Genomic DNA, 9,025 nt, shown 5'->3' on the forward strand with positions numbered 1-9,025 from the left:
TGAAGTTCTAGTTTTCCTGTCGAGAATGATATCTTCAAGCAACTTATCTAGATACGTTGGTGCAAAATAATCCACTGTAGGAATCTATGCAACCTCTTTGATATCTATAATCAATGGAGGTTCATAAATCGTTAGGTTTTCAACATTTACTACTGACTACATTTTCATATAAGCAGGCAAGTCAACATGAAACGAATTGTCTCCAATCTTTGTCAATATGGTGAAGGGACCATATCAAATGGGTATCAGTTTCTTCCCTTCTCCCTTCATTCTTTCTTTGTTGATGTGGAGCCATACCTTGACCCCAACTTCTGATGGTAAACTTGGTGCTTATCATGTCGAGCTTTACACCAAGCCTAGCTTTTCTCCAACTGATCCTATACTACCTGATGAATCACCTATATCTACTACATAAAATTCCATGCTTTGTCCCTATCATCTCGTCCATTGCCATCCTCCTCTTTCCCAAAGACAATGTCCAAGGGATCTCTTGGTAGATAGCCAAAACATGTCTCAAATGGTGAGATTTGTGTAGATGAATGTGTTGCCTGATTGTATGCATGTTACACATAAGGAAGTTTCTCATCCTACAACTTCGGATGTTTTCCACAATAGCCTCGCAACAAGCGTACCACGGTGCAGTTGACAATCTTTGTCTGCCCATCAGTCTGTGGATGAAATGTCGTACGTCTTTTCAGCTTACTGTTCATCATTCTCCATAAGCTATTCAAAACTCTCCAACAAAGAAACAGTCTCAATATGACACATTAGATGTGGGCAATCCAAAATGGACCCAAACATGCTCAAATAAAATATAAGTACTTTGCTCAGCAATGGCCTACTTTTTACAAGGCATTAAAATACACATTTTACTAAAACGATCCACAACGACATACAAATAGTCTTGACCTTTCCTAGATGTAGGAAAACCAACTACAAGGTCCATGGACACACTTTCCCATGGTCAACTCAGAATAGGGAGTGGTGTGTAGAGCCCAAGTTTTCTATTAGAGGGCTTTGAAAAAGAACACAACACACAACCCTTTACAAAGCGAGTCACAATGTTTTTCATATGAGGCCAAAAACAAAACCTCTGTAAATGACATAAAACCCTTTCAATTCCAAAATGACCAAACACCAAAGAGGTACAAGCCTCCCGTATTACATGAAACCTTTCATCTATGGGTATGCACAGTTTTCCAAGGTGGTACAATAAATTTCCCTGCAAATGATAATTGTCCACCTGTGATCCACGGGTCAGTTTCTCATAAATATCTTTAAAATCATCATCGTTAACATATTGTTCAGCATAAATTTCTAATGATAAAGAAACATTTTGCAAACTACAGATGTAGAAATAGGAGGGCGAGAAATCATATATGCTACTTTGTTACTGGCGCCCTTCTTGTATTTTATTACCAAATGGAATTGTTGGAGGAATCTCATCCATCTGAAGTGACAAGCTTACTAAAGCTTGGTCTATGACTGAAGGTAGTAGAAGGGCTAATGATCCATATGGATGATGGTCTCCTCGCTGATCAGGTTGTGTATCCACTTCTTCACACTCGTAACCAAGGCATACAACTCCCTGTCATACGTGGGATAATTCACAACAGTCTGGGAGAAAGTCTCGGAATGGTAACATACAGGCTTTCTTTTCTGGATCAATACAGTTCCCATGGCATATCCGTTGGCATCTGTTTCAATCTCAAAAGGGTGTTGAAGGTCTAGTAAGGCTAGCATTGGTGTTGTGTTGATCTTCTCTTTCAACGTGTCAAAATATTTATGCTGCTTTCCTCCCCACTAAATGGTTTGCTTCAAACTAGTCAATGCGTGCAAAGGGGCCGCGATAACAGAGAAGTTCGCAATGAATATTCTCCAATATTGTACCGTGCCCAGAAAACTTCAGACCTTTGCAACATTTGTGGGCTCAGGCCATTTCATAATCACATCTACTTTAGAGGGATCTATCCTCAATTGCTTATTACTAACTATATGGCCTAAATAAACCATAGAGGTCTTCCCAAACTGATACTTTGACATTTTTACATACATTTTTTCTCATTTCAGAACATCAAGCACTTTCTTCACATGACACACATGTTCATCCCATGTCCTACTATAAACAATAATATCATCCAGATATACAAGCACAAAATGATCAAGAAAATGCCTAAACAAATCATTCATTACCCTCATGAATGTGGTTGGAGCGTTGCAAAGTTTGAATGGCATCACCATCCATTTGAACAACCAATGTTTGGTTTTGAACACAGTCTTCCAAATGTCCTGCTCTACAATTCTAACCTGGTGATATCCACTACACAAATCTAGCTTTGTAAAATAAACAACATTTTTCAACTGATCTAACAATTCATCAATGTGAGGGAGAGGGTATCGGTTCTTCACCATAATCTTGTTTAGCACCCTATATTCTATGCAAATTCTCCATGTGTCGTCTTTCTTTGGCACCAACACGATCAGTGAACCACAAGGGGAAGAACTCGGTTTGATAACACCCTGATTTAACAGATCCTACACCTGTTTCTTAATCTCCTCCATCTCGATAGAAGCCATCCTATACATGCCAACATTCGGTAAAGGAGAATCCTATTGCAAATGGATCTCATATTAGATTTCCCATTTTGGGGAAAATCCTCTCGGTTCCTGAAGCAATCCATCATAGTCAGAAATAACTTCAAACAATCATTTCTTATGATCAGGATCACAACCTTTGAAAGCGTCATTTGTCTCAGCCTCTTATGCTCTCACTACCATGAGCATGCACCCTTTACTAGAATTAACCAGTCGTTTAATTTGTCCTGCACTGACAAGGCTAGCACTAACTTTTGTATGATGAGCTCTGACTATATACTCTACCCCATCCTTTGTGAGCTGGTATTTTTTTTCGTGTCGAAAGAAAATTTCCTTTTTGTCATAGAGATATGGGCTTCCCAAGATGATTCCATAGATGTCCAAAGGCACAACATCGAACTCTACCTCATCAACTAATTTGGAAGCAAAAACAAATCTGGCCCTACACTGCTTGGTTACCTAGAATTTGGCTCTATCTCTTACCCAACCAAGCGGGTATGGACTCAGATGAGGCTTAGTTTTAAGGCCTAAGTTTTTCACTAAGGACTTTGAGATTAAGTTTTCTTGGGAACCTAAATCGAATAGAGTTTTCACCTTCATATGTTTTATAACAACTCTAATGTGGAATAACTAAATTATATTTCACTCATTAGTTATAGGCTCATTCAAATAACTAGTACTTTCAACCGAATTAGAACTATCATTAACGAAAAGAGTACCTTTTGCGCCCACGGCTGTGATCAATGTCTCATCGCCGAATTTTGATCCAAGGTCCTACACTGTAGCCACTGTCTTCTACTTCCCCTTTTTGCTAAATCTCTTTGGTCTCATCTCTAGATGTAGTTTCCAACAGTGGTCCTCATCATGACCATGTTTCTTGCAATGAGTTCAAGACAGTGTTGCTCCATCCCCTTTCTTGGCTACGACAGTCTTCTTACCCTTCCCTTTTCCTTTCTTCTAGAATTTTCCATGCTGAGGTTTGAAGGACACCTTCTTAGCTTGATCATCTCTATCATTCTTACCTTGGCTTTCAAGATGAATAGCCTTTACGTTGGCCGCATCAATTTTAGTAGGATCTAACAATAATAGTGAGTGTCTTATGTAACTATGTAGTGCACCAACATACTTAGTTATAGTGTTGGGCGAATCTAATGAGATGCCCAAATGCTCTTCTTGTTTCCGAAATTCTTCAGTGAATCATTGCACATTATGGCCCTTACCTTTCCTTAGATATTTCCATTCCATAAGTGCCTTTTGTTTATAACCCAAAGGGTAAAATTGGTCTTTCAATGCAGAAATAAAACTAGACCAAGAGGACAGAATGTTACCTGACTTTGTGTTTCCCTTCTGAAACTTGCTCTCCCACCAAACTAGAGCAGTGCCCCTCAGCTGAAGAGATGCTAACTAGAATTTCGCCTCATCTTTTTCGATCTGTTGGACCCGATAGTAAACCTCTATCTGTCTTATCCAGTTATTCATTTTTTCTACACTACATTCTCCATTGTACATGGGAAGGTCAAACTTTATATATAACTTGAAGAATTGTTTCTTAGATGTCTTCTTGGAATTTTGATGAGAGTTTTGAGACCTATCACTTGAAGAAGGAGAGGGAGGAGGATCTTCTCCACCATCTTCATGATTTGTTGACCCATGGTCATCGACATCCTTCTTCTCATGCCGAAGCGCCTTCTCATACTCACCAAACAACTTGTCTACTTTTCCTACCATATTGCAGAATACCTTACGGAAATTACATTCCTCTTCCAAACGAGCTTCTTCATTGGCCATGTTTCTTCTTCATTGTGCACATCCTACTTCAGGATCAAAGGACTTAAGCGTTCCTTCTCCTCTTCACAACTTGGTCAGGGTTAGCATAAACTCCTGCAATTCAAATCTACAAAGACCTGCTCTGATACCAAATTTGATCCAAGATCTTTTACTTACAGATGCATTGGAATTACATATAACAGAGCTAATTAACCATGGAACTTAAAAGCACATAAACAATGTGGAAATAACCAGAAAAACATGAAACCATGACACAATGATTTGATTACGAAGTTCATCCAATTTCGACTACGTCTCTGGGCCCTCCTCAATAGTTAGGGAGGCCTTCATTAATTAAGTGGCATAAAAAGAGATAAAAGTACAAGAAACATTCTTTACAATCCTTATACCTCCAAGCTGGAAGATGGGCAAAGAATGGAGAGCCCACCTTCAAAAACAGACAGAACCACTGAACTCCTCATGAAATATTGTACAAAAATGCATATCTAAACACCCAATTTGGATAATCGGGCCTTTTGCAACTTCTTGGAACCTCCCTGCTACTCAAGGCGAGGTTCCGAACTACTGCTAGGGTCAAGGTCTGTTGTGTGCAATACTTCAGAACTATTCCGCTAATCCCCTCTACCCTCTTCCGACACAAAATGGTCTTTTATACAAGACGGGTGGAAAATCCCTCAATACCTGGGGAGTTCAGAAAAACAGACCATGTTAAGAATGCAGGATAGTCTTAAGACCAAGGACATCACGCTTGAATGATGCATGCAACAAACCTTTACAAATATGGTGAAACTCCTTTGGAATGTGTGTTTGACTTGGTGGCTAATACTATCAGCGGTCCCCTCTATCGGCATTTGCAATTGGTGGAAGACTCAACCCAAACTTCAAACGTTCTGCGATACAGTGGACCCGTTGGGCTATAAAACATGATATATAACATATCAAATCCAGGGGACCCCATCGAAATCGCAATCAACGGAAGACCCACACTTTGTGATGATTGTGGACCCAACTGGATAATAGAATGTAGTTTATAAAATATCGCATACGGATCCTCCCCACAAATCACAATCGGTGGAGTCCATCGGTAACATGTATATTAGCATGGTACTTGTGTGATATGAAATCATGATTATATTGCATCACAACCTGGCTTTGCTGGGGGTTGATTCTTGAGTACTCATTCCTCCTCCAACCTGCGATATGTGATATCACAATTGCAGCCAGGATCCTACTGGGGCCGATTCTCCTTAAGTTGTGACCTCTTTTTCTACAATAAGAGAAATGTGGGACCAATGGAATCCTACCACATGGAACTTCCCCATTTGTTGAGGGTGTCTACCATGTCACTCCTCCTGCCACGTGGACAAATCAAACATCAACTTTGACTTGCTCTAACTTCTTCATATGAACTTGGATTTGAGTGTCATTCACATCATTGGAATCAAGATGACAAGTACTTCGATTCTATGCTAGTTAATCCAAATCTTCCACTTTGAGTTTTGAGTTTTTTACCATGCCACTGGTACTTTTTGAAGATCCACCTGGATCAAGGAAGGCATAGGAAAGAAGAAATTTTGAGGATGAAGGTTACTTCTAGTGCTTTGAAACTTAGCTATCTACAAATTATAAATGATAGTAGTGAAAGTGATAATACCAAAAAAACTAAATTGTCAGCAAAACCAAATATACTAGACTAAAGAATCTAAAGATAATTTGTTGAACTACTTATTACCTCAAAATGTAAATTGAATAATTTCAAATGAAAGGTATATCTACTAAACAGATCTAATAGAAGAAATAAAAAAATTCTAAGATATTTTTGGATTCAAAAGAGTTAATTTACAATGTGTTTACCTAGGATCTATAAAGATGTTTGGTTGAGGGATCAAAAAGTGTTGTTAGACAAGTTTAAGTAAAAGATGGAGAGTTTGAACTTGGAGCTATAGGTGGCTGACTTGAGTGAGGACTCGAATGATTAAAGTTTGTGATGTAGTTTTCTCCCAATATATTAATTTTTAGCACAACATTATCAGAACTAGACTGATTTTGGCAAAACCGTCTAGGCCCACCAATTTTGGGGCCATATTGGTTTGATTGAATGTTCCAAACCTGAAAATACAGATTCTGTGTGGAACTTTACAACTAATATTAATGGGGACCATACAAACACAGGTTGCTTGTATGTACATAGATTCTCCACAATGGTAGATCCAACTTGAAGAATTCCTTCAAAAACATTCCTTTGATCAATAGAGAACCCTCTCTGGTTCATCAAGATAAACAAAGGAAGCTATTCCTTCTTAAAATATATCAAGGTGTGTGGTGTTTTACATCCTAAATCTAGAAACTAGACCTGACCTACTTGATGTACTACTCTCTCAACATAATCAAGTTGACCAATGTCTGCAGGAATCATTTGCATCACTGTTTGGGCCTCAACAACAATAACACCCATAGGAGTGCCCCCAAGCTCCGCTCGTCCAGTAACCACTATTTTTTCTAATGCTTCTAATGTTTCTTTGAAGCACTCTTTGTCAAAGAGGCCACCAAGCCACCTACCATTATCTTCTACACCACGAATAGTTGCGCAAGGATCACATGAATTCTCTAGAGCATATTCAACTAGTCTATGTAGAGGATCTAGATGCTTCATAATAGGAAGAGGTCCTCCTATATATGGAGGAATATAGCTAAGACACTTCAAGATGGATAAGACACCTTCTAAGTCATCAAATACAGTTATATGAAAAACACCATTTGTTACCATGAATTTTGGGCATCCTAATTGCTGGTGTTATGCATTTCCATCCAAGAAGCTTATTTAGAACTGAGTATCTAGTGAAATTTATAGGTTGATCAAGGTTCTGAATTCAAGGCATTCCTAATCTTGCAAGTTATGCACCAATACCAACTATTTTACTTGCTACATATGTCAATGTGAACGTTTCCTAATATGCCCTTGAATAAGGACCTGCAATTGCTCCATTGCCTAATAAATTCGCCACACCTAGGTCACCTTCCTTACCAATGATGTCATATATAATCCATCTGATTTCACCATATTCTATCTTTAGCTCATGTGCTATTACAGTCAGACCAATGAGCTTATAATCTTCTAGAGTGAGATAAAGATATTGAAACCCACAGTTCAGAGACAACTCATCAAACCATCCAACTTTAAAGAAATCTTTGACTTTTGTTACCACTCCAATTCTTGCACCAGAGTTGGCAGCCAAATATATCAAAGTAAATTTCTTTTGACAAGCAAGATCTGTCACAAAAGAAAAAAGGGCATCTTCTCTTGTGACAAAATAACTTGCATTTGCCATTTTAATTTGCACAGACATCATGGGCATCATAGGCATGCAACTCTAATTCTTCTAAAACTCCTATCAAATATTTCACCTGGACCATGGCTGAGACCAAGATTTCACCCGGAGAAAGAAAGGTACCAAAATAACCTACATTTTCCATGAGACAAGTCAAATCAAAAGTTCTTAACACCCTAGACCTTAGCAACAAAAGTTTCCATGAAGGCGTCCAACGTGATTGGTTTTGTATAAATTTTAGTCATCAAGATAAGTATATAAACTGTTTTTGGTGTATCTTAATAGATGGTGCTTTTGGAATGGACAAGTAGTTCATGATTTTATTTCTCAAACCATGTCCAAACACCTTTAGTGGAAAAAGTACTTCTGCCTTATTTTTGCAAACTATTGTACCATTATTTGAATATAATAGTTTTCTAATTACCAAAAACAAAGGTAATGACCAACAGATTGTAAAAAGATTTGATGGGACTATTTTCAGGACAAGCGTTTCACCCATGAAAAGCAGATAATTGACAAGTGACAACCACGTAACTTCCCTCAGGGAAATCCTTCTGACAAAGACCAAGAAGAGGCTTACTCTTCTTATAACATTGAGCTAGATATGGCTAAGGCCTTCGGTAAAATCAATTAGGAACTCCTAGATATAATGAAGTTTGAAATTTTTTCAATAATGGAGGAATGGGTAAGATATTGCAACTCTTTTTAAGTTTTTGCCAACATATTTCTTCAAAGTTTAAAACAATAAGAGGGTCAAGATAGTAGGCATGAGCCTTAATGGCCTCAAAAAATACAAAGGACAAAGATAAAATTTTGAGGATGAAGGTTACTTCCAGTGCTTTGAACCTTACATATCTACAAATTATAAATGATAGTAGTGATGGTGATGTTTCCAAAAAAAAACTAAATTATCAGCGAAACCAAATATACATGACTAAATATTCTAAAGAATATTTTTTGAACTACTTATTACCTCAAAACACAAATTGAATCATTTCAAATGAAAGGTATATCTACTAAACATATTTAATAGAAGAAATAAGAAAATCTATGATATTTTGGGTTTGAAAAGGGTTAATTTACAATGTGTTTACTTATGATCTATAAATATGTTTGGTTGAGGGATCAAAAAGTGTTGTTAGACAAGTTTATGTAAAAGATGGAGAGTTTGAACTTGGAGCTATAGGTTGCTGACCTGAGTGAGGACTAGAAAAAATAAAGTTTGTGATGTAGTTTTCTCCCAATATATCAATGTTTGCCATAGCATTATCAAAATCAGACTTCTTTTGGCAAAACAGGCTAGGCCCACCAAT

At 37.7% G+C, this 9,025-nt stretch overlaps 1 pseudogene; it reads right to left on the reverse strand.

The window, feature by feature from the left end:
• Window positions 1-6,442: 6,442 nt before the first annotated feature.
• Window positions 6,443-7,712, reverse strand: LOC149249961 (acetyl-CoA carboxylase 1 pseudogene; annotated as a pseudogene).
• Between the last annotated feature and the right edge of the window lie 1,313 nt (window positions 7,713-9,025).

The sequence above is a fragment of the Pinus tabuliformis genome, chromosome 7, assembly GCF_031772625.1.
Source record: "Pinus tabuliformis cultivar Carrire ecotype Pingquan chromosome 7, CPIR1, whole genome shotgun sequence".
Classification (NCBI taxonomy): Eukaryota; Viridiplantae; Streptophyta; class Pinopsida; order Pinales; family Pinaceae; genus Pinus; species Pinus tabuliformis.